The 24709-nt window shown below is 44.9% G+C and overlaps 1 protein-coding gene across 1 annotated transcript in view; it reads left to right on the top strand.

The window, feature by feature from the left end:
• Positions 1 to 20336: 20336 nt before the first annotated feature.
• LOC106565103 (plasma membrane calcium-transporting ATPase 1) overlaps positions 20337 to 24709 on the top strand; it is a 165705-nt gene continuing 161332 nt past the window's right edge. The window contains exon 1 of the mRNA XM_014131832.2: positions 20337 to 20516. The gene's annotated coding sequence lies outside the window, so the exon portion shown is untranslated. The remainder of the gene's footprint in view (positions 20517 to 24709) is intronic.

Below are 24709 nucleotides of genomic sequence, written 5' to 3'. Positions count from 1 at the left end.
CACACACATACAGCCCCAATACCTCCTGCTGTTCAGACTGGCGCTAGTCCATGATCAAATCAAAATGCAATACCGGAATGGTAGTGTGTGTGTGTGCGTGTGTGTGCGTTGCATGCTCATGTGTGTGTTTGTGTGTGTCTGCATGCATGTATCCCTTAACAAATAACACGTTGCTACCCATGTGAAGGATAAAATAAATGCATTTTCCATGTAATTTATGCTCTTTATCTTCCATAGATAAATATGGAGGCTGAGCCTCATATTTAAACTACAGAACCACAAGTATGCTTGGTCGAACATCTAATTTGAAAATCATGTGGATTAATATGGAGTTGGTCCCCGCTTTGCTGCTATAACAGCCTCCACTCTTCTGGGAAGGCTTTCCACTAGATGCTGGAACATTGCTGAGGGGGCTTGCTTCCATTCAGCCACAGGAGCATTAGTGAGGTCGGGCACTGATGTTGTCCGATTAGGCCTAGCTCCCAGACGGCGTTCCAATTAATCCCATAGGTGTTCGATGTGAGTTGAGGTAAGGGCTCTGAGCAGGTCAGTCAAGTTCTTCCACACCGATCTCGACAAACAATTTCTGTATTGACGTTGCTTTTTGCACGGGGGCATTGTCATGCTGAAACAGGAAAGGGCCTTCCCCACAAAGTTGGAAGTGCAGAATCGTCTAGAATGTAATTATATGCTTTATTGTTAAGATTTCCCTTTACTGGAACTAAGGGGCCTAGCTCGAATTATGATAAACAGCCCCAGACCGTTATTCCTCCTCCACTAAACTTTACAGTTGGCACTATGCATTGGGGCAGGTAGTGTTCTCCTGGCAAACACAGATTCGTCTGTTGGACTGCCAGATGGTGAAGCGTGATTCATCACTTCAGAGAACCTATTTCCAGTGCTCCAGAGTCCAATGGCGACTATCTTTACACCACTCCAGCCGACGCTTGGCATTGCGCATGGTGATCTTAGGTTTGTTGTAAAGGTGGCATCCTATGACTGTGCCACGTTGAAAGTCACTGAGCTCTTCAGTGTCCACATACTTGTGTATATACTGTGCATTCAGAGAGTATTCAGACCCCTTGACTTTTTCCACATTTTGTTACATTACATCCCTATTTTAAAATGGATGAAACAGTTTTTTTCCCTCATCAATCTTCAAACAATAGCCTGTAATGACGAAGCAAAAACTGTTTTTTAGAATTAAACTGAAATATGACATTTACATTAGTATTCAGACCCTTCACTCAGTGCTTTGTTGAATCACCTTTGGCAGTGATTACAGCCTTGAGTCTTCTTGGGTATGACGCTACAAGCTTGGCAAACCTGTATTTGGGGAGTTTCTCCCATTCTCTGCGGATCCTCTCAAACTCTGTCAGGTAGGACTGGGAGCGTCACTGCACAGCTATTTTCAGGTCTCTCCAGAGATGTTCGATTGGGTTTAACCTCTATGGGCTAGGTGGGACGCTAGCGTCCCCCCCGTGGTGAACTCCATCAACAGCAGGTGCATTTCAAGAGCGGCAAATTTGAAACCAAATAAATGTCAAAATTCAAATTTTTCAAACATACAACTATCTTACACCCTTTGAAAGATAAACATCTCCTTAATCTAACCACGTTGTCCGATTTCAAAAAGGTTTTACGGCGAAAGCATAAAGTTAGATTATGTTAGGAGAGTACATTGACAATAGCTGTGTGTAATGTTTTGTCAATTCAAAGACAGGGTCACCAAAACCATAAAACCAGCTAAAATGATGCACTAACCTTTTACAATCTCCATCAGATGACACTCCTAGGACATTATGTTAGACAATGCATGCATTTTTAGTTCTATCAAGTTCATATTTATATCCAAAAACAGCGTTTTACTATGGCATTGATGTTGAGGAAATCGTTTCCCTCCAATAACCGGCAGTCAAGTCAGCACCACAAATTAAATAATTAAAATTAGAAAACATTGGTAAAATATTATATTGTCATTTAAAGAATTATAGATTTACATCTCTTGAACGCAATCAACTTGCCAGATTTAAAAATAACCTTACTGGGAAATCACACTTTGCAATAATCTGAGCACTGCGCCCAGAAAAATACGCGTTGCGATACATACTAGCCGCCATGTTGGGGAGATCTAAAATCGAAAATACTATGTAAATAATCCATTACCTTTGATTCTCTTCATCAGATGTCACTTCCAGGTATCACAGGTCCATAACGAATGTAGTTTTGTTCAAAAAAGCTCATCATTTATGTCCAAAAATCTCCGTCTTGTTAGCACATGATCTAAGCCCGCCGGACTTCACTTCATGAACGAGGGGAAAAAATATATTTACGTTCGTTCAAACATGTCAAACGTTGTATAGCATAAATCATTAGGGCCTTTTTAACCAGAACATGAATAATATTCAAGGTGGACGAATGCATTCTCTTTTATAACGTATTGGAACGAGGGTACCCAACATGAACTCGCGCGCCAGAGTCTAATCGGCCATCACCGTTCCATGGCTCTTGTTCGGTCAGCTCTCACAGTAAAAGACTCAAAACACTTTGTAAAGGCTGGTGACATCTAGTGGAAGCAATAGGAAGTGCCAAAATATTCCTCAGCCCCTGTGTTTTTCAATGGCATAGGTTTAAAGGTAATACAACACATCAGATATCCACTTCCTGTCAGAATCTGTCTCAGGGTTTTGCCTGCCAAATGAGTTCTGTTATACTCACAGACACCATTCAAACAGTTTTAGAAACTTTAGGGTGTTTTCTATCCATATATAATAAGTATATGCATATTCTAGTTACTGGGTAGGATTAGTAACCAGATTAAATCGGGTACGTTTTTTTATCCAGCCGTGAAAATACTGCCCCCTAGCCCCAACAGGTTAAGTCCGGGCTCTGGCTGGGCCACTCAAGGACATCCAGAGACTTGTCCTGAAGCCACTCCTGCATTGTCTTGGCTGTGTGCTTAGGGTTGTTGTCCTGTTGGAAGGTGAACCTTCACCCCAGTCTGAGGTCCTGAGCACTCTGGAGCAGGTTTTCATCAAGGATCTCTCTGTACTTTGCTCCGTTCATCTTTCCCTCGATCCTGACTAGTCTTCAAGTCCCTGCCGCTGAAAAACATCCCCAAAGCATGATACTGCCACCACCATTCTTCAGGTTTCCTCTAGGTTTTCTCGAGACGTAACGCTTGGCATTCAGGCCAAAGAGTTCCATCTTGGTTTCATCAGACCAGAGAATCTTGTTTTTCATGGTCTGAGAGTCCTTTAGGTGCCTTTTGGCAAGCTCCAATCGGGCTGTCGTGTGGCTTTTACTGAGGAGTGGCATCCGTCTGGCCACTCTACCATAAAGGCCTGATTGGTGGAGTGCTGCAGAAATGGTTGTCCTTCTGGAAGTTTCTCCCATCTCCACAGAAGAGCTTATCGGGTTCTTGGTCACCTCCCTGACCAAGGCCCTTCTCCCTCGATTTCTCAGTTTGGCCAGGCGGCCAGCTCTAGGCTAGAAGAGTCTTGGTGATTCCAAACTTCTTCCATTTAAGAATGGTGGAGGCCACTGTGTTCTTGGGGACCTTCAATGCTGCAGAAATGTTTTGGTACCCTGCCCCAGATATGTGCCTCGACACAAATATGTCTTGGAGCTCTACCGACAATTCCTTTGACATCATGGCTTGGTTTTTGTTCTGACGTGCACTGTCAACTGTGGGACCTTATATAGACAGGTGTGTGCCTTTCCAAATCATGTCCAATCAATTGAATTTACCACTGGTGGACTCCAATAAAGTTGTTGAAACATCTCAAGGATGATCAATTGAAACAGGATGCACCTGAGCTCATTAAAAAATGTTTTCTAAAAACGTGTTTTCACATTGTTATTATGGGGTATTGTTTATAGACGATGAGGAAAAAATGCATTGAATCAATTTTAGAATAAAGCTGTAACGTAACAAAATGTGGAAAAAGTGAAGGGGTCTGAATAATTTCTGAATGCACTGTATCGTGTACAGTATGTCGTAGGGGCTGCAGGTAGCCTAGTGGTTAGAGTGTTGGGCCAGAAACTGAAAGGTTGCTGGATCGAATCCCTGAGCTGACTAGGTAAAAATCTATCGTTCTACCCCTGAGCAAGATACTGGCGTCCTTCCTAACTCAGTTTAAGAAACGTTTTCAGACAGAATTACCAGAATGAAAACACCCCTGATCACACGCAAACACAGTTCACTTTCATAGCAGCCACATATAAACAGCATCATCACTTTGATTGTTGTATATATACAGTAATTCCTTCTCGCAACTATATACACGCTCTCCTCCTCTCACCTTTTGCCTTCGCTTGTGGACCGCTATACACAGCCTACATCGTTGTCAAGTCATAGTCAACATAGATACTAGAAGTAATGCATTACAGTGTACAGTCAGAAAGCAGTTTAGCAGTTACGCCAGCACAATAAATTAACAAATTCAAAAACTTACCTTGACTTGGAAGAGTTCCAGTGTTGGATAACCATAGCCAGCTAGCTAACATAACATCCCTCTGTTTGAGCTGGGTGTTTGAGTCGGCTAAACTAGCTAGCTGCATTGCTAGCTAAGTGAAAGTAAAAAAAAGACTCTCTCTTTCTCTCTCTCTCTCTCTCTCTCTATTGCTTCTCCTTAATACGGAATAAATTAATTTGTTGAAAACTGTTCCACTGTTTTCTTTCTATTTTTATGCACTGCAGTGCTAGCCAGCTGTAGTTCATGATTTCAGTACTAGATTAATTCTCTGGTCCTTTGATTGGGTGGATAACATGTCAATTCATGCTGCAAGAGCTCTGATAGGTCAGAGGACGTCCTCCTGAAGTTGTCATAATGACTGTGTAAGTCTATGGAAGGGGGTGAGAACTATGAGCCTCCTAGGTTTTGTATTTAAGTCAATGTACCCAGAGGAGGACAGAAGCTAGCTGTCCTCCGGCTACACCATGGTGCTACCCTACAGAGTGCTGCTGAGGCTACTGAGGCTACCTTCATTGCAAAATAGTGTGTTTTAATCAATTATTTGGGGACATGTGAATATAGTTAGTATAGTTTTATCTAAAGAGGATAACTTTTTTAATGTTTCACAATTTTTATTTTTATGAAATTCCCTGAGGAGGATGGTCCTGCACTTCCTTCATTGTTTTTTCCATCCCTCTAAGTCATCCATCTATCCGTCCAAGGAGAGAGAGCGAGAGAGAGAGAGAGAGAGAGAGAGAGAGGGGGGAGTAGGGAGGGAGGCAGGCAGGTGTTAGGCAAGCAGGTCTCGCATATGTTAACGAAGCAGGCCAGGGCACCTCAGAGAGATGGTGGAAAGATTTACAAGTGGTTAGCTAGCTCCAACCTGATCCCTGCCTCCCTCCTGAGGTACACATACAAACACACACACACAGGCGGAAACAAACACACATGCAGGTGCACACACACATGCCCTAAGGAGAGATCTCACCTGTCAAGTTTGACAGCTTGAGCTTCCGCACACACATAACGCTCTCTCTCTCTCGCTCTAACACACACAGTCATGGGGGAGTGATGCAGGAGCTCTTCATCAGGTGTGAGTGGCAGGGCATTGGGTCTAGCTGACAGATTGAACAGGAGTGTTTAGAAAGACAGAGCTGTGGTACTGAGCTCTATCAGCCCTAGCCTCTACTGCAGCTACTGTAGCTATAGTAACACTGGAGCGGGGTTAGATGTTTTTCAGACATCTTACTGTTGACATCTTCCTGTGTACTTCCTAGTAGTCCTTCTTCCTGAAAGCCACTAAGAGCATCTGCAGGGTGGCTAAGTGCTAACGTGACAGAGAGAACAGGAAAACAGGACAAAAGACCCTAGACCCTAGGGCTATGTCTCTAATAGTGCACTATATTGGCGATAGGGTGCAATTTGGGATGCAGCCTCCATCTTCAGCGGTCCAGAGGTCATCTCCAATGTCATTATGTATTATGTGTCCCCAAGCTAAAGCACAAAAGGACGTACTGTGCTCCACAGATGCCTTTTTAATTGATCGCTAACCATATAGCTGTCACGACTTCCACCGAAGTTGGTTCCTCTCCTTGTTCGGGCGGCGTTCGGCGGTCGGCGTCGCCGGTCTTCTAGCCATCGTCGATCCACTTTTCATTTTCCATTTGTTTTGTCTTGTATTCCTACACACCTGGTTTTCATTTCCCTCATTAAGTGTTGTGTATTTAACCCTCTGTTCCCCACATGTCTTTGTGTGGAATTGTTTGTTGTAAGTGCATGTGCACATGTTTACTGGTGCGCGATGGGTTTTGTACCCATGTTTGTTATTCTTTATGCCGTTGGTTTTGCAATTAAACTGCTCCGGCTATTACCTAGTTCTGCTCTCCTGCGTCTGACTTCCCTGCCACCAGTTACGCGAACCTTACAATAGCAGTCTTTTTATCCAACTCAAGCCTTGGGGTCAGTAGCACTATTGGTTCATTCTACCCCTCTAACCTTTATTTAACTAGGCAAGTCAGTTAAGAACAAATGCTTATTTAAAATGACGGCCTACCCCGGCCAAACCCTAACCCAGACAACACAGGGCCAATTCTGCGCCACCATATGGGACTCCCAATCACGGCCGGTTGTGATACAGTCTGGAATCGATACTAGAAGTAATGCATTACAGTGTACAGTCAGAAAGCAGTTTAGCAGTTACGCCGGCACAATAAATTAACAAATTCAAAAACTTACCTTGACTTGGGGATGGTAAAATATCCTCAGGCAACATCTTCATAATATCAAATACAACCATGACTACTTGTGTCTTCCTCAACTATAGAATAGCATATTACATAATTAGTCTTTAAATTTTATTATAAACTGGGTGGTTCGAGCCCTGAATTCTGATTGGCTGACAGCAGTGGTATATCATACCGTATACCACGGGTATGACAAAACATTTATTTTTTACTGCTCTAATTACGTTGGTAATCAGTTTATAATAGCAATAAGGCACCATAGGGGTTTGTGGTATATGGCCAGTATTCCACGGTTAGCCGTGGTATATTGCCCATGTACCACACCCCCTCGTGCCTTATTGCTTAATTATATCATCCTCCATCTAGTTTAGAGACAGATGCATTGCCCCTGCAGGGTGGCTGTGACCAACCCTAGTAGACTGCTCCTTCATACACTCTGGCTACATCCCAAGTGGCACCCCGTCATGCCCACTGGCTCCTCTCTCTTCCTCCTGTTTGCTTTCTGCCCTGGATTACTATGGTTTCCCTCTCCCTGTTTTTTCCAGACCAAATACTACTCCCCCCTTGAGCTTCGCCACCTGAATAATAACTATCGTCTCTCCTCTGATGTATCCTACGTAGACGCCGTTACCTGCATCGTGGCTCACACCACAACTGGTCTGTTAACTATACTACTGGTAGCAAGATGAACTCTCTCTGGTCTCACTCGCGCCCTGCTCCCTGTCATCTCGTTCTGTAAACCATGACTGCCTACGCCCCCTTCAGCCTACCACTATCCATAAACTCAACTCTCGAGTCTCACAATACTAACTTTGGTCTCCTCAACTCTTGATCAATGAACCACAAAGCCCCCTTACTCCATTAACTTAAATCTGACAACAAGCTAGACTTCCTCCTCCTAACTGAAACTTGGCAACAACCTGGTGATTTATTTTCTCTTAACCAATCTATTCCTGCTGGTTATGGCTACCTCTGTCATCCCCCACTTCACCGGCCATGGTGGCAGCCTAGCTGTACTGCTCCACTCTAAAATCTAAATAACTGAGCTGTCTCTCCCTACTGTCTCCTCATTTGAATACCTTGCTTACAAATCATCTTTCCCCATGACCACTATACTTGTGTACCGTCCTCCTAAAGATAATGAATCGTTCCTGTCTGAACTATCTGAACTCCTCACCATTGCTGTCCCATTTTAACCCCGCTTACTCCACCCTCTCATTTGACCACCACATAAAACAGACTGTCAAATCCTCATTCTTCCATCTCTGCAACATTGTCAAAGTCAGGTCCTCCCTCTCCCGTCCTGCCGCTGAAACCCACATGCATTCATCTCCTCACGTCTTGACTACTGCAACTCACTACTCTCCAGGATCAACTCAAGTTCCCTCCATAAGCTCCAAATGGTTCAAAACTCTGCAGCCCGACTCACCCACACCAAGTCCTGGCAGCACATCACCCCTGTCCTCTGTGAACTCCACTGGCTCTCTGTCTCCCAACGCATTGATTTCAAGATCCTCCTCCTGATCTACAAAGCACTACACCACCTTGCCCACCCTTACCTCTCAAACAATCTTCTCCTTCTATCGCCTTACCTCTCAAACAATCTTCTCCTTCTATCCCCTTACCTCTCAAACCATCTTCTCCTTCTACCCCCTTACCTCTCAAACCACATCTACAAGCAAAGAGCAGCATATATCCCTTACCCTACCCCCTGCCCTAAATCGGGTTCATATCCAAATCCCAACCCTCCTCTCCCCATACACTGATACATCATACTCTTTCCCTTCTTTGAGGCCACCCCTCTCTTGATTTATGTCTTGTTTAGGCTGATTTTCTGTTTGTCTTTTTAATTTCTATAATTGTAAAGCATCTTTGGGTCCTTTAAAAGTGCTATATAAGTCCCATGTATTATTATTATTATTATTATTATTCCCTATATAGTGCACTACTTTTGACCAGGGCCCATAGGGTACCCTAGTAGACTGCTCCAGAGTGTATGAAGGAGCAGTCTACTGAGTTGGTCACAGCCACCCTGCAGGGGCCATGCATCTGTCTCTAAGCTAGAGAATGGAAGATGATATTATTGTATTACCCAGAGCAAATGCTTACAGCATCATTAGTACTTTGTTGTGGGCTTCACTATGGGACAACCCGTCACTGAGCTGTGCAGTGCTTTGTGTGCATGTGTGTATGTGTATGTGTGCGTGTGTGTATCCTCGCAGGCCCGTTGGTTGACATTAAAGGAGGTCCTGCCTGATGATAAGATAACACTTTCTCCAAGTCTCCGTTCCTCTCTTTCTCCGATCTCTCTCTCTGTCCTTCTCTCTCTATCTCTCTCTCCGTCCTTCTCTCTCTCTCTCCCCATCCTTCTCTCTCTCTCGGTCTTTCTCTCTCTCTGCAAAATAATAGAACCTTACAAATGGCTCCTGTAGCTAATCAAAACTATTTGTTTAATTTCATGTGAAAATGGACCTGTGTTGCGCCTCATTGGAAATATGTTATTGTGAGAGCTTCCTGTTAGCTCTCTAATTTTATGTCACATGCATCATTCTACTACCTTCAAGCACGTTAATCCTCGCAATACTGCTGGCCCGGATGGCATCCCAAGCAATGTTCTCAGAGCATGCGCCATGCAGCTCTCACTTTTGTCATCATGAAGGGCTTTGAAAGTCAAGGACCATATCAACTATGACCCACTACAATTTGCATACCGCCCCAACAGCTCTGCGAACAACGCAGTCGCCATTGCACTGCACAGCACACTGCCCTATCCCACGTAGACAAGAGGAATACCTATGTGAGAATGCTGATCGTTGACTGCAGCTCAACTTTCAAAACCTTAGTGCACACCAAGCCGAACAAGCCGAACGCATCATCAGGGACACACCGCCTTCACTCCGGGACATCTACAGCACTCAGTGCCAAAGGAAGGCCAAGAAGATCATTAAGGACCTCAGTCAACCGAGCCACAGACTGTTCACTGCTACCAACCCCTGTGACACAGCTCAACAATCAAGAGGTGGAGGAATCTACTATGTGACGTGTTGCATATTCTCCAGGCAGCGCACCTGCTGATAGCCCACTCAGTAACACATAATCTACTGTATGTGGAACAGCCTCTCCTCTAAGGGCCAGGAAAAAGACTGTTGCTTTAATTGTTACCCAGAAAGGATTTCAAATCCAATCAAATCAGTTTGTCACGTGCACAGTTTAGCAGATGTTATAGCGGGTGCGGCGAAATGCTTATGTTAATAGATCCTAACAATGCAAACAAGTATGCAAACAAAACATCTAGAAATGTTAGAATGAATCAAATTAACAACACAGCTAGCACTGTACCAGTAATCCAAAGTCAATCTATACATATTTATACACATAGATGAATTTGCACAGGATATACTAAGAATGATAGGTACAGCAATAGATATATCCTGGAGCTATGTCAAGTGTCCAGTGGTTTAATGTCTCTGTAACACGGGACAGCAGTGTTGACTGTGTGTGTGTGAGTATGTATGTGAGTGTGTGTGTGTATGTGCATGTGTTTGTGAGAATGAGGGGTGTGTGTATGATAGCTTGTGTGTGTATTTTGTGTGAGTGAGTGCGCATCACCTGGTAGAGGGCTAGTGATGGCTGTTCAACAGTCTGATGGTATGGTAATAGAAGCTGTTCAACAGTCTGATGGCCTGGTAATAGAAGCTGTTCAACAGTCTGATGGTATGGTAATAGAAGCTGTTCAACAGTCTGATGGTCTGGTAATAGAAGCAGTTCAACAGTCTGATGGCCTGGTAATAGAAGCTGTTCAACAGTCTGATGTCTCTGGTAATAGAAGCTGTTCAACAGTCTGATGGTCTGGTAATAGAAGCTGTTCAACAGTCTGATGGCCTGGTAATAGAAGCTGTTCAACAGTCTGATGGCCTGGTAATAGAAGCTGTTCAACAGTCTGATGGTCTGGTAATAGAAGCTGTTCAACAGTCTGATGGTCTGGTAATAGAAGCTGTTCAACAGTCTGATGGCCTGGTAATAGAAGCTGTTCAACAGTCTGATGGCCTGGTAATAGAAGCTGTTCAACAGTCTGATGTCCTGGTAATAGAAGCTGTTCAACAGTCTGATGTCCTGGTAATAGAAGTTGTTCAACAGTCTGATGGCCTGGTAATAGAAGTTGTTCAACAGTCTGATGTCCTGGTAATAGAAGCTGTTCAACAGTCTGATGGTCTGGTAATAGAAGCTGTTCAACAGTCTGATGGTAATAGAAGCTGTTCAACAGTCTGATGGCCTGGTAATAGAAGCTGTTCAACAGTCTGATGGCCTGGTAATAGAAGCTGTTCAACAGTCTCATAGGCACCTTCCTAGAGGTAAGTTACAACCCCTCCCCATTCCACAAAGGCCGTGGTCTCACCTGTCGGTGGACTTCCTTACCAATCTTCCCCCGTCTCAGGGGAACACCACGGTTCTGGTGGTTGTGGATCGGTTCTCTAAGTCCTGCCGTCTCCTCCCGTTGCCCGGTCTCCCTACGGCCCTACAGACTGTGGAAGCTCTATTCACCCATATCTTCCGGAACTACAGGGTGCCGGAGGACATCGTCTCTGATCGGGGTCCCCAGTTCATGTCCCGTGTGTGGAGGGCGTTTATGGAGCATCTGGGGGTCTCGGTCAGCTTGACCTCCGGTTATCACCCCGAGAGCAATGGGCAGGTGGAGAGAGTGAACCAGGAGGTGGGTAGGTTTCTGCGGTCGTACTGCCAGGACTGGCCAGGGGAGTGGTCCAGGTACATCCCATGGGCTGAGCTGGCACAAAACTCGCTCCGCCACTCATCCACTAACACGTCGCCATTTCAATGCGTGTTAGGCTACCAGCCGGTCCTGGCACCGTGGCATCAGAGTCAGACCGAGACCCTGCGGTAGTGGATTGGGTGCAGCGCTCCAAGGAGACCTGGAGGGCTGTCCAGGAATCCCTTAAGCAAGCAGGTGGACGGCAGAAGAGGAGCGCTGACCGCCACCGCAGTGAGGCCCCTGTATTCGCACCGGGGGACAGGGTCTGGCTCTCGAACTGAAACCTGCCCCTCGGCTTGCCCTGCCGGAAGCTGGGTCCGCAGCGTGTAGGGCCCTTCAAAGTCCTGAGGAAAATAAACAAGGTGTGTTACAGATTACAACTCCCTTCTTATTATCATATTAACCCCTCGTTTCATGTGTCTCTCCTCAGGCCGGTGGTAGCTGGTCCCCTGCAAGAAGGTGAGGTGCCGGAGGTCCCTCTGCCCCCTCTGGACATCGAGGGGTCCCCGGCATATACAGTACGTGCCATTCTGGACTTGAGACGCCGGGTGAGGGGCCTGCAGTACCTCATGGACTGGGAGGGGTACGGCCCGGAGGAGAGGTGCTGGGTGCCGGTGGGGGACATACTGGATCCGTCACCGTTGAGGGATTTCCATCGCCTCCACGCGGATCGCCCTGCGCCTCGCCCTCCGGGTCGCCCCCGAGGTCGGTGTCGGCGCGCTGCAGGAGCCGCACATCGGGGGGGCGTAATGTCACGACTCCTACCGAGGGTGGCTCCTCTCCCTGTTCGGGTGGCGCTCGGCAGTCGTCGTCACCGGCCTACTAGCTGCCACCGATCCTCTTTTCCTTTTCTGTTGGTTTTGCCTTAATTTGTTGCACATGTTGTCTATTAGGTTGATTAGCTGGGCTATTTAAGCCCGTCTTCCCGCCTGTTCTGTGTGCACGCTTGTTGGTTCTTTTCTACTGTGTGCTGTGTAGTGGATTGTATTTTGGGACCTTGTGTTTTGGTACGCCCTGCTGTTTTGGGCGATTACTCGTTTGTGGTGCGTAATAAAGAGCACTGTACTGAACGTTTCTGCTTCCTGCGCCTGACTCCACACCCACGATGCCCAAACGTTACAGAAATAAATGTATACATACACGTTATTCAATCATTTCAACCAAACTGCTTGTGCGCGTCAACGAGCATCTGCATAGCCAGTCGTTAAAATATAACATGGTTTAAGGTATATTAAGGCCACCAACTGACAGTGCTGGTGCCACTGTCAGTGATTTATTTCGAATTCAAGGCACATTTAACTAGCATGGCTTCCACAGCATTCTGCAGCGAAACGCCATCCCATCTGGTTTGCGCTTAGTGGGACTGTCATTTGTTTTTCAACAGGACAATGACCCAACACACCTCCAGGCTGTGTAAGGACTGTTTGACCAAGGAGAGTGATGGAGTGCTGCATCAGATGTCCTGGCCTCCACAATCACCTGACATCAACCCAATTGAGATGGTTTGGGATGAGTTGGACCGCAGAGTGAAGGAAAAGCAGCCAACAAGTGCTCAGCATATGTGGGAACTTCTTCAAGACTGTTGGAAAAGCATTCCAGGTGATGCTGGTTGAGAGAACGCCAAGAGTATGCAAACCTGTCATCAAGTTAAAGGGTGGCTACTTTGAAGAATCTCAAATATAAAATATATTTCGATTTTGTATCACTTTTTTGGTTACTACATGATTCCATATGTGTTAGTTCATAGTTTAGATGTCTTCAATACTATTCTACAATGTAGAAAAGAGTACAAAATAAAGAAAAACCCTTGAATGAGTAGGTATGTCGAAACTTTTGACTGGCACTGTAGTTGGTTCACAGTTTTGGTATTTAACATGCATGTGAGGAATGCGTCTGGTGGGGATAGATGAAATCGACGATTGCGCACGCTGAGCCGGTTTGGTCAGCATTTTAGGTTGTTCTTCATGAGTTTTAGTTTAGAAAACAATCTCTCCGCAGAAGTAACAGTTACAGGGATGGGAAGAAAGCTTGATTGCTGTAGCAATATCAGGAAAACTGAACAGAAGGGAGTGGTGCTTAAAAATTCAGCAGTTCTACAACATCTTTAATTGAGTCTCACATTCTCCTTAATTGCCGGCCTCAACACATTACGGAAAGGGATTAACTGTATCGGAAGCTCTTAGGACAGGTCATCTGGGCACTGGACAGACAATAAATTGCCAGATGGAAACATTATTATCTATAGAGGACAACAGTTCTTCAGGACTTTAACAAAAAAAAATTTATGATTTTGTTCATACTGGTGAACCGGAGTTTGAGTTGTGTGGTTGCAATATCAACAGTCCCTTATCTCTGGTATAAATTGGCATGCATCATTCAAGACTAAGTTTAAATTGTGTGCAGCGCAATGGACATTTAATGCACAATGTCTCAGGAAAGACTGTCTGGGTTGGCAATACTCAGTGTAGGAAACAGTCGGGCCCCCAACCTGGACCAACAGGCAGTGGTGAAACCATTTGCACACAAAAATATTAGGACAGAAGGAGACCAGGGGAGTCTTTCAAGTTGGATTTAATTTGATTGAATTGAATTGACCTTGAATATTGCAGCCCATTTGTGTAGGCTATTAGCCAGAATAAAACTGCTGAATTCAACAATAAATAGTGGCTGAATTTATCCTCAAGCCGACTACTTTTTTCCTCACTAGCTAGGTTTTGTCACGTCCTGACCAGCAGATGGAGCTAGTGTTTTAGTTTTGGGGTCAGGACGTGGCATGTTTGTGTTGGTTAAATGTTGGGTGGATGATTGGGACTTCCAATTGAAGGCAGGTGTGTATAGTTGCCTTTGATTGGAAGTCCTATATAGGTGTGTGTGTTTGTCTTTGGGGTTGTGGGGAATTGTTCTGTGCTTAGCTGTGTGCCTAGTCAGACTGTTATTGTCGTGTTATTGTTTTCCTGTGGATGCCTTACTGGAGTCTATTAAAGTATGAGTATTCACAGTCTCGCTGCGCCTTGGTCCTCTTCTCTCCAGTACGACATTTTCAAGGATGAGTACAACTTATTTTATGACAGAATTCCCCACCAACAAAGGACCAAGCAGCGGAAGAAGGCTGGCGAGGTAAGGGAGACCGAGAGGCACCCCCAAGAATTTTTTAGGGGGGGGCACAAGGGCTGTTTGACGGGGCAAGAGCTGCCCGCCAGTCAACAGTCGCCAGAGCTGCCCGCCAGTCAACAGTCGTCATCAGAGCTGCCCGCCAGTCAACAGTCGTCATCAGAGCTGCCCGCCAGTCAACAGTCGTCGTCAGAGCTGCCCGCCAGTCAACAGTCGTCGTCAGAGCTGCCCGCCAGTCAACAGTCGTCGTCAGAGCTGCCCGCCAGTCAACAGTCGTCAGAGCTGCCCGCCAGTCAACAGTCGTCAGAGCTGCCCGCCAGTCAACAGTCGTCAGAGCTGCCCGCCAGTCAACAGTCGCCAGAGAGGTCAGACTGCGCTGAACTGCCGGAGTGGCCAGACTGCGCTGAACTGCCGGAGTGGCCAGACTGCGCTGAACTGCCGGAGTGGCCAGACTGCGCTGAACTGCCGGAGTGGCCAGACTGCGCTGAACTGCCGGAGTGGCCAGACTGCGCTGAACTGCCGGAGTGGCCAGACTGCGCTGAACTGCCGGGCGTGGCCAGACTGCCCTGAACTGCCGGCGTGGCCAGACTGCGCTGAACTGCCGGCGTGGCCAGACTGCGCTGAACTGCCGGAGTGGCCAGACTGCCCTGACCTGCCGGAGTGGCCAGACTGCCCTGACCTGCCGGAGTGGCCAGACTGCCCTGACCTGCCGGAGTGGCCAGACTGCCCTGACCTGCCGGAGTGGCCAGACTGCCCTGACCTGCCGGAGTGGCCAGACTGCCCTGACCGGCCGGAGTGGCCAGACTGCCACGACCGTCCCGAGTGGCCAGCCTGTCCCCCGGCCCAGCCCGAGTGGCCCTCCTGTCCCCAGGCCCAGCCCGAGGGGCCCTCCTGTCCCCCGGCCCAGCCCGAGGGGCCCTCCTGTCCCCCGGCCCAGCACGAGTGGTCCGTCTGCCAGGGTCAGCCCGAGTGGCCCATCTGCCCGGCGCAGCTAGCAGCGCCACCGAAGTGGGCTACGCCGACGGTGGAGCAAGGTCCACGCCCTGCACCTGAGCCACCTCCAGGATAGGTGGGTTGGGGAGGGAGGGTGTAGCACAGTGCCGTCGGTGACGGCAGCCACCCTCCCTTCCCTCCCTTATTGTTTTAGGGTTATTGTTTATGGGTTTTGTGTTGGGGTTTTTTGTTGGTAGGTGCATTCCGGGGTCTGCACCTTGAGGGGGGGGTACTGTCACGTCCTGACCAGCAGATGGAGCTAGTGTTTTAGTTTTGGGGTCAGGACGTGGCATGTTTGTGTTGGTTAAATGTTGGGTGGATGATTGGGACTTCCAATTGAAGGCAGGTGTGTATAGTTGCCTTTGATTGGAAGTCCTATATAGGTGTGTGTGTTTGTCTTTGGGGTTGTGGGGAATTGTTCTGTGCTTAGCCGTGTGCCTAGTCAGACTGTTATTGTCGTGTTATTGTTTTCCTGTGGATGCCTTACTGGAGTCTATTAAAGTATGAGTATTCACAGTCTCGCTGCGCCTTGGTCCTCTTCTCTCCAGTACGACATTTTCAAGGATGACTACAACTTATTTTATGACAGGTTTCCATTCAATTGGCGACAGATTTTCATGCAAATATTCTAAAATCTGCATAAAAACGTTATGCGCATTTCCCACCAGAGATGTTTCCATCAAATGGACTTCTTGCAGATAAAAGGCAGTGCGTGATGACGTAGTGCATATCCACATTTATTTTTCTCTTAAAATTCCCATTGCATTTTTAACTCTACTTATGGTTTTCTCACAAAAATGTTTGCTTTATATAGTGTGTGCCCACTCTGGTATTGGCAAGTGCACTCTAGCCAACCGCGCTATCTGCACACTATTGGCTAGAGCGCACGTATAGCCTATATGATGAGATTATATGGACAAACGGCAGCCAAGCATCGATGATCATGTCACCAGAATAAGACCCTAGATATTTATTGGAAAGGAGCATCAAGCTCATTACCTTGCACTTTCAGCACCCTGTGAAGTTCATCATCACTTATTTCATCTGTAGCTTAGTAAACTCTGTGCTTTCCCGACAAGTCGTAGTGGGAGGACCACACAACATGGCATCGTGTGACTCCAAGTTTACTTCGATATAATGGTCATTATGTCCGTATTTGTGCATAAATTCCTTTCCACCAACATTTCTCGCGTAAATAATTATTCCGACACAAAAACATCTCACCTTGTCTAGCATATTTTGTTTTGTCAACATTTGGAACGTTTACAGACAAATGCTCTGTTTCCATCAGGCCTGTCATGAAATGTTTTATCTGACATTTACTTTACTCGCATAAAAGTTTGGATGGAAACCTGGTTACTGTTAGGCTATTTCATGTGTATTTTTTTTTATAAATAGCAGCCAATACACTATATAGCTATAGATAGTACACTGCATAATGAAACAATCCCTAGCAAGCTAGTGTTTTGATGGTGGACTGACTGTATTATTTGGCATTAATAGACTGGTTTTACGCACAATAACTTTTTATTCATGCTAGGAGAGAGCATGAGGACAGCTCATGTCATGCAGGTTCAGGTAGCCTATACAGGGCAGTTGTAAAACTCAGCAAAAAAAGAAACGTCCTCTCACTGTCAACTGCGTTTATTTTCAGCAAACTTATTTACATGTGTAAATATTTGTATTAGCATAACAAGATTCAACAACTGACAGATAAACTGAAGTTCCACAGACATGCGACTAACAGAAATGTAATAATGTGTCCCTGAACAAAGCGGGGGTCAAAATCAAAAGTAACAGTCAGTATCTGGTGTGGCCACCAGCTACATTAAGTACTGCAGTGCTTCTCCTCGTCATGGACTGCACCAAATTTGCCAGTTCTTGCTTTGAGATGTTACCCCACTCTTCCACCAAGAGTGGGGTAACAAGTTCCCGGACATTTCTGGGGGGAATGGCCCTAGGCCTAACCCTCCGATCCAACAGTTCCCAGACGCGCTCAGTGGGATTGAGATGCGGTCTCTTCGCTGGCCATGGCAGAACACTGACATTCCTGTCTTGCAGGAAATCACGCACAGAACGAGCAGTATGGCTGGTGGCATTGTCATGCTGGAGGGTCATGTCAGGATAAGCCTGCAGGAAGGGTACCACATGAGGGAGGAGGATTCCTTCGCTGTAACACACAGGGTTGAGATTGCCTGCAATGACAACAAGCTCAGTCCGATGACGCTGTGACACACCGCCCCAGACCATGAGAGACTCTCCACCTCCAAATCGATCCCGCTCCAGAGTACAGGCCTCGGTGTAACGCTCATTCCTTCGACGATAAACACGAATCCGACCATCACCCCTGGTGAGACAAAACCCCGACTCGTCAGAGAATAGCACTTTTTGCCAGTCCTGTCTGGTCCAGCGACGATGGGTTTGTGCCCATAGGCGATGTTGTTGCAGGTGATGTCTGGTGAGGACCTGCCTTACAACAAGCCTACAAGCCCTCAGTCCAGCCTCTCTCAGCCTATTGCTGACAGTCTGAGCACTGATGGAGGGATTGTGGGTTCCTGGTGTAACTCGGGCAGTTGTTGTTGCAATCCTGTACCTGTCCCGCAGGTGTGATGTTCGGATGTACCGATCCTGTACAGGTGTTGTTACATGTGGTGTGCCACTGCGAGGAAGATCAGATGTCCGTCCTGTCTCCCTCTAGCGCTGTCTTAGGCATCTCACAGTACGGACATTGCAATTTATTGCCCTGGCCACATCTGCAGTCCTCATGCCTCCTTGCAGCATGCCTAAGGCACATTCACACAGATGAGCAGGGACCCTGGGCATCTTTCTTTTGGTGTTTTTCAGAGACAGGGTCCTGAAAAAAGGATGTTTCTTTTTTGCTGAGTTTATATTCAAAAAAATAATTGGTAGCTGATTAGTATGCTGTTGCAGAGAAAATGTATTTTACAATCTGCAATGTTTTAGTTTCCAACTTTAATTACTGAACAAGTAATTACATTATTACCACTAGTCTAAAAATGGCGGCACTGCGACACTGTGTATAGCTTTGTGAAATGTTAAGCTTCACCTGAGAAAATTACGAACAAATAGGACTCCCAATAAACATTTATCCATTAGCTAAAGCAAAGCTATACATGCCCTGGCACCACAGAAAGCCTATCATTGATTTGATAGGTATGCAGCCGCATACACATGTCGCAATTGGCCAGCGATCGTAGTCTATACTTTGTGAGTGGCTGTCTTGATCACCCATTCAAGGGGGGGTCCTGAGAAACTGCGTTACTCCAGTGGTAACTACATTTTATTTTAAGTGAGAATTTTTTTTTTTTTTAAACTATACTAGAAAGGAAACCTTTAAAGGGAATGTGAAAGACCACCAGGGCTGCATTATGTTCTCATTGTGTGGTCTCCCTCGCACTGACTCCATGTAACTATGGTTACTGTACTTTACATTCAGTTGGCTCTGAGGGATGTTCTGTTTCAGTTTTTTGTCTTAGCAAATACATGTTTAAACGCTCTGATTCATGACTGTGTTGTTATACTTGAAGTCTTACCAAATGTGTAACTATAAAGTATTTTGATAGTAAGCCTAGGCCCCTAGGGATACCCTTTTAAAAGCTACAACAGTTCTTCAGTATTTCCACCAAATATAATTGTGATCATTATATCTCCTTCTTCTTACACACTATTTTGGAAACAATTATTTCTAGGTGAGAAAGTGATAATGAATGTGTGTGTGTGTGTGTGTGTGTGTGTGTGTGTGTGTGTGTGTGTGTGTGTGTGTGTGTGTGTGTGTGTGTGTGTGTGTGTGTGTGTGTGTGTGTGTGTGTGTGTGTGTGTGTGTGTGTCAGACCTGGGTTCAAATACTAATTAGGGTATTTCAATTACTTTCAAAGACATTTGGAAGTAAGTATTTAGACATACCTTTTTTAAGTTAAGTAGTTGAATATTGGAATGTACAGTATTTGGAATTACACCTGGAAAGTATTTGAAAATACTTACAGTATTACTGACTCAAATACACCCCCATGCATTTAACACAGATATTTACAATTATATGTGAAATAAGTATTTGAAAATACATTCAAAATGTAGGCTATTTATAGGATTTGTTTTTTAAATACTTTCAAATACGTCCAATATAATACACATACACAGAGAGAATAGGAGAGAGAGACAAAAGGATAGAGAGTGAGAGAGAAGAAAGAGAGAGGGGGAGAGACAGCGAGCGCAATATAGGTTTGAAGCAAAGGACACTTTTATACCTGAACATAAAATGTCTGCTTGAATCTATAAGGGTCCCCAAACCTGGGAACACACTATTACACACCAAAAGCTCTTGGCGTTTTCTATTGACACATCGAGTCAACAAAACCAATGTCTCCAACCAGGAGTCAGTCCTAACACAAACCAAAAGAAATCCCACAATGAGCTACAGCTGATTGAGGTCTCCTTCCCTGATACTGTGTCCTCCCTCCCATCAAATCCTCCTCTACTCTCTTCTCCTAGCCAGCGCTGTATTGACATTAGATACACAAGGCTGTTATGGCAACAAGAACAGAACGAGGGGATACGGGACAGTGCTACCAGCAACAGCCAATCAGGTTTCACCGTTACATATCACATCCCTTCTCTGGAGGGTAGACGTCTGTGTGTGTGTGTGTGTGTGTGTGTGTGTGTGTGTGTGTGTGTGTGTGTGTGTGTGTGTGTGTGTGTGTGTGTGTGTGTGAGAGAGAGAGAGAGACGGATGGGATAAAGAAAGAGATAGAGGTGAAGGAGAGACAGTGACAGAAGGAGTGAGAGCACAAGACCTGAAATGCATTTTCTCCATTACCCAACCTGAGTGGATGGTAACAGTTGGTGATACGGCTGGTGATACGGCTGGTGATACGGCTGGTGATACGGTTGGTAATACGCGTGTCTATCCTGTGATCAAGGCTCCAGGTGAGGAGATGAAGAGATGAGTTGTGTACGGTGCTGTAGATGTACTGGTTAATTGGCAGTCTGTGTGTTTGTCCAGCTCCGCAAAGCTCAGCCCACGGAGGCTTTGTCTTACACAACACAGAGAAGAAGGGAGTAAATAGATGGGGCAGGGAATGAGAGAGAAAGGGAGGGGAATAGAAACAGAGGGGAAACATTTTCAATGTTTTTGGAGAGAGAGAGAGAGGGAGAGAGAGAGAGAGAGTCAACGAGCTTGGGGATAGAGGTAATGAGAGACTAAAAAAAGGGATAGAGAGAGATGACAGCGAAAGAGGAAGACAGGAGGAGATGAGGGAAAAGTGTAAAAAGGAGAGGACAGAGAGTAGATAGGGAGGGAATGGGGATGATAGATAAAAGGAGGGGAACAGAAAGAGAGGAAACGTTCAAAAACGTATGGGAGGAAGAGGAGGAGGAGGATAAGAAGGAAGAGGAGGGTTGATACCTGCTCTATCTCTAATGCTGCAGTGCAGGGACCTGTCAGAGGGTGAATTAACCATCTGCACGTGCACACACGCATGCACACACACACACACACACACACACACACACACACACACACACACCAAGGTTATTATAGTAAACTAAAACTTGAACTAAAACTAATCATGAAAAAACAACTTAGTAAAATTAAATTAAATAATTAATTAACCTGTTTGAAAAACTAAAACAATACTGAAACTATTATCTTTGACTCCAAAATTAACTCAAATAAAATAAAAAAAGACATTCATTATGTTCAGTTGTCGTTTTGGGGGGGTAAAAATCTAAGCTTTTTTCTAGTTTGGTTGTCATCAAGCCTCTGAATCTGGCAGGTCACATTGAGATTTACTTTATCATTTAAAGGTAGACTTTGCGAGATGACGTTGCCACGAGCAACACCGCAGATATTGGGCTTGTTTGAGTGGATAAAGCAACCAAAAGTCGAGGAGTGGAGTCGGGGGAGTCGTGGGAGTCGGGGAGTCGTGGGAGTCGGGGAGTCGTGGGAGTCGGGGGAGTCGGGGGAGTCGTGGGAGTCGTGGGAGGTGCATCTGTGACAGCCGAAAGTCAGACACTAACGTGGTTTTCCGACAGCAAGGCTCGGATCAACATGGCAGTGTTGCCAGGATGAAGTAGAAACTGCAGAAACTTGCAGTCGACTGCAGTCAAAACTTTATGACCATTGATCACATGATTTTTGTAAAGTTAATGCAGTCGACATTTATGCGCAAGTCGGAAAAAATGTCCCCCCCAGAATGCAACACACTTTGACAGGCGGTGACCATCAACTTGACAAAAGTGATCCGCTCGAACGAGCCCATTGAGATAAGCACAATGCAAGACTTTGCTCTTACAAAGTCACACAGAGTATGTGTGCATGTGCACGGGTGCGCTTCACGCCGCTACAATGTGGTAGCTATGGGACCAAAACAGGGGAGGACTTTAGCCTCACGCTTCAACACACCTGGTTGTTGCGGTATTTGACCTACTACTACTGTTTACTTCGTGCATCTACCTCATCTCGCTGAGTCTACCTTTAAACCTAACCTATGACCTGACCCGTCACTATGTATTACTGCCCCCCAGTGGCAAGAAGTGACATCCCAAAAACCACAAACTATACAACACATAAATGGCTCCTCGCCTCCCAGGCAAACGTTACTTTCTGTCCCTGACACTAAAACTAAATAATGTAAAAAACAAAATGGCTTTTTACTGAATCAGAACCAGGGAGGACACTTAGTTATTGTTTCAACTGCTGATTGCTGCTTTAAGAGTTGGTATTGAACTACCCCTTCAAGATTATGGTCGTGTTCCCCTGCTCAAACATTGCATCCATCAACCAATGGTTGAGTGCCACATCATCGACTGTGCAGTTGGGCAGCAGATTTCTATAACATATGATGTGGTTAACTGATAAGTAAAATACCTATCCAGGCAGATCAACAACGTCTGTAGGGAAACCCGACCTTGGTGTTGAACTACCCTTTAAGATTAGGTGTTGTACTATCCCTTTAAGATTTGGTGTTGAACTTCCCCTTTAAGATTTGGTGTTGACCTATCTCTTTAACGTTTGGTGTTGACCATAGAGACAGATAGAGGACTCATATAACCTGTTTTAGCATGGACATTGCCATTGAGGGCTTCCACCCTTTTAAAGTAGTCAACTGGGTGGGGATTCCTATGGTCTTGGAACGATCAGCCAATGATTAGAGCATTGTCTTGTTCTTCAAATTGTGTTGCCTATGGTATGTCAATGGCTATAAGCTATATTGCTGACATCTAGTGGCTACAATAAATAAATGACACACAAGTTTAGATTCAGGACTACAGCACTGCATGTGTCAGTAATTCGCCAATATTAGCTTTACGCTTTTTTCAAACATAAAAGAAGAAGAAAAATTACTTCTTTAAAATTGAGATTTTGTGCTCTATGGTGTTGACCTGTTTGCTTTAAAATTTGACCTCTCCCTTCAAGATTTGGTGTTGAGTTGTCCATTTTATATTTGTTTTAGACATTTCCCTCTAATATTTGGTGTTGAACTACCCCTTAAAGATTTGGTGTTGACCTCTCCATTTTATATTTGTTGTTGTTCTATCCCTGTAATATTTGGTGTTGAACTACCCCCTTCAAGATTTGGTGTTGAATTATCCCTTTAAGTGCGAAGGGAGGGTGTCAGTCACAGAAGAGCTGAGATGTTGACTGGCACCTCTCAGCCTGTAACACCTACATGTAGAACAGGTGCTCATGAATATCAGATGCAGTGTTTTCATGCGTTGGCGTTTCGTATAGGCCTTGGGCATACATTCTCGCCTCTGTATTCTATCAGGTCTTATATGTAGATGCAGTAAAGGTGGTTTACTGACTGAACTATGTTCAACCTGTCAGAAAACTGAAGACTCATGTTAGCTCCCCTAGCTCATACCTAGGCTTTAGCTCAGAGGGATAACTCAGGCACAAAGGTATGACAGTATCGATTTGTGACTTCCTTATTTGTGTCTCTGTTTTTGACCATAACCACAAACCAGAAATCAAGCCAAAAAATCTAACCCTAACCCTAAAACAATGATAGCACACAGAGCTAGTTAAATAAAGGTTAAATAAAAATGTAATAATAAAAAGCCTTGGCGTTAACTTTTGTGGTAAAAACGAATCTTCGGGCAAGATTGCTCATTATGCAAGCATAATTTACTGAACGCCTCTGCTACACAACTTTACATCTTATATAAACACATTTTGAACTCATTTACACTTGAAATCATTGTACTGTATGTTAGAGTCGAGACCATTCTCTCCCTCTCCTTCTTTCTCGCTGTTTTTCTCCAAGCTAATCACATGTTTGTGTTCCTAGAACACTCTGTTATCTACATATGGTTGTTACTATTTTAGCACATGCTAGCAACCCATCTCAACCAGACTGCATTTCTTTTTCTACCTTTAACCAATTTTTGCTCAGTGTTTACAAATACTAATACAGCACATGGAACGTTTGAGTCAAATATGCACTTTCATAAATTATATTAATTAATCAAATAATTGCAGTTTTTCTATGATTTGAGCATAGAGGGAAGATAGAAATGCATGTAAATCTCCCCGTATATGCGCTGACAAGTATGACCACCACATAATGTGTATTTTTAGTGATTTAAAATTTTTTTTACCTTTAACCCACTAGAGTCGAATTCCGTGCCCCCGCCGAAATCTAATGAGCATAATACAAAAATCCCCATCAACATCTGTTGGTTTAAACTAGAGAAATCTTGTGGCAGAGCCGATGTAGCCCTTCCGCATCTGCGGTGAAAGGTGGCAGAGCTAGAGCGGTGTTTGTCAGATGTTTGTCAAATGTTTTATATGAGGCGAAAGAACAGAATGTCATCTTTTATTTGAGGGTATTTTCATACATATCCGTTTTAGAATTTAGAAATAAATGCACTTTATGTAATATAGTCCCCCCATTTAAAGATGTCATAAGTATTTGGACAAATTCACTTAAATGTAGTCAAAAGTTTAGTATTTGGTCCCATATTCCAAGCAAAACTTTCTGGATGCATTTGCAGTTTGTTTTGGTTCTGTTTCGTATTATGTTTTTATTTATTTATTTAACCTTTATTTAACTAGGCAAGTCAGTTAAGAAACAAATTCTTATTTACAATAACGGCCTATCCGGACAAATTTTCCC

Source organism: Salmo salar, chromosome ssa12 (genome assembly GCF_905237065.1).
Source record: "Salmo salar chromosome ssa12, Ssal_v3.1, whole genome shotgun sequence".
Taxonomy (NCBI): Eukaryota; Metazoa; Chordata; class Actinopteri; order Salmoniformes; family Salmonidae; genus Salmo; species Salmo salar.
This window is presented reverse-complemented; position numbering and strand designations above follow the sequence as displayed.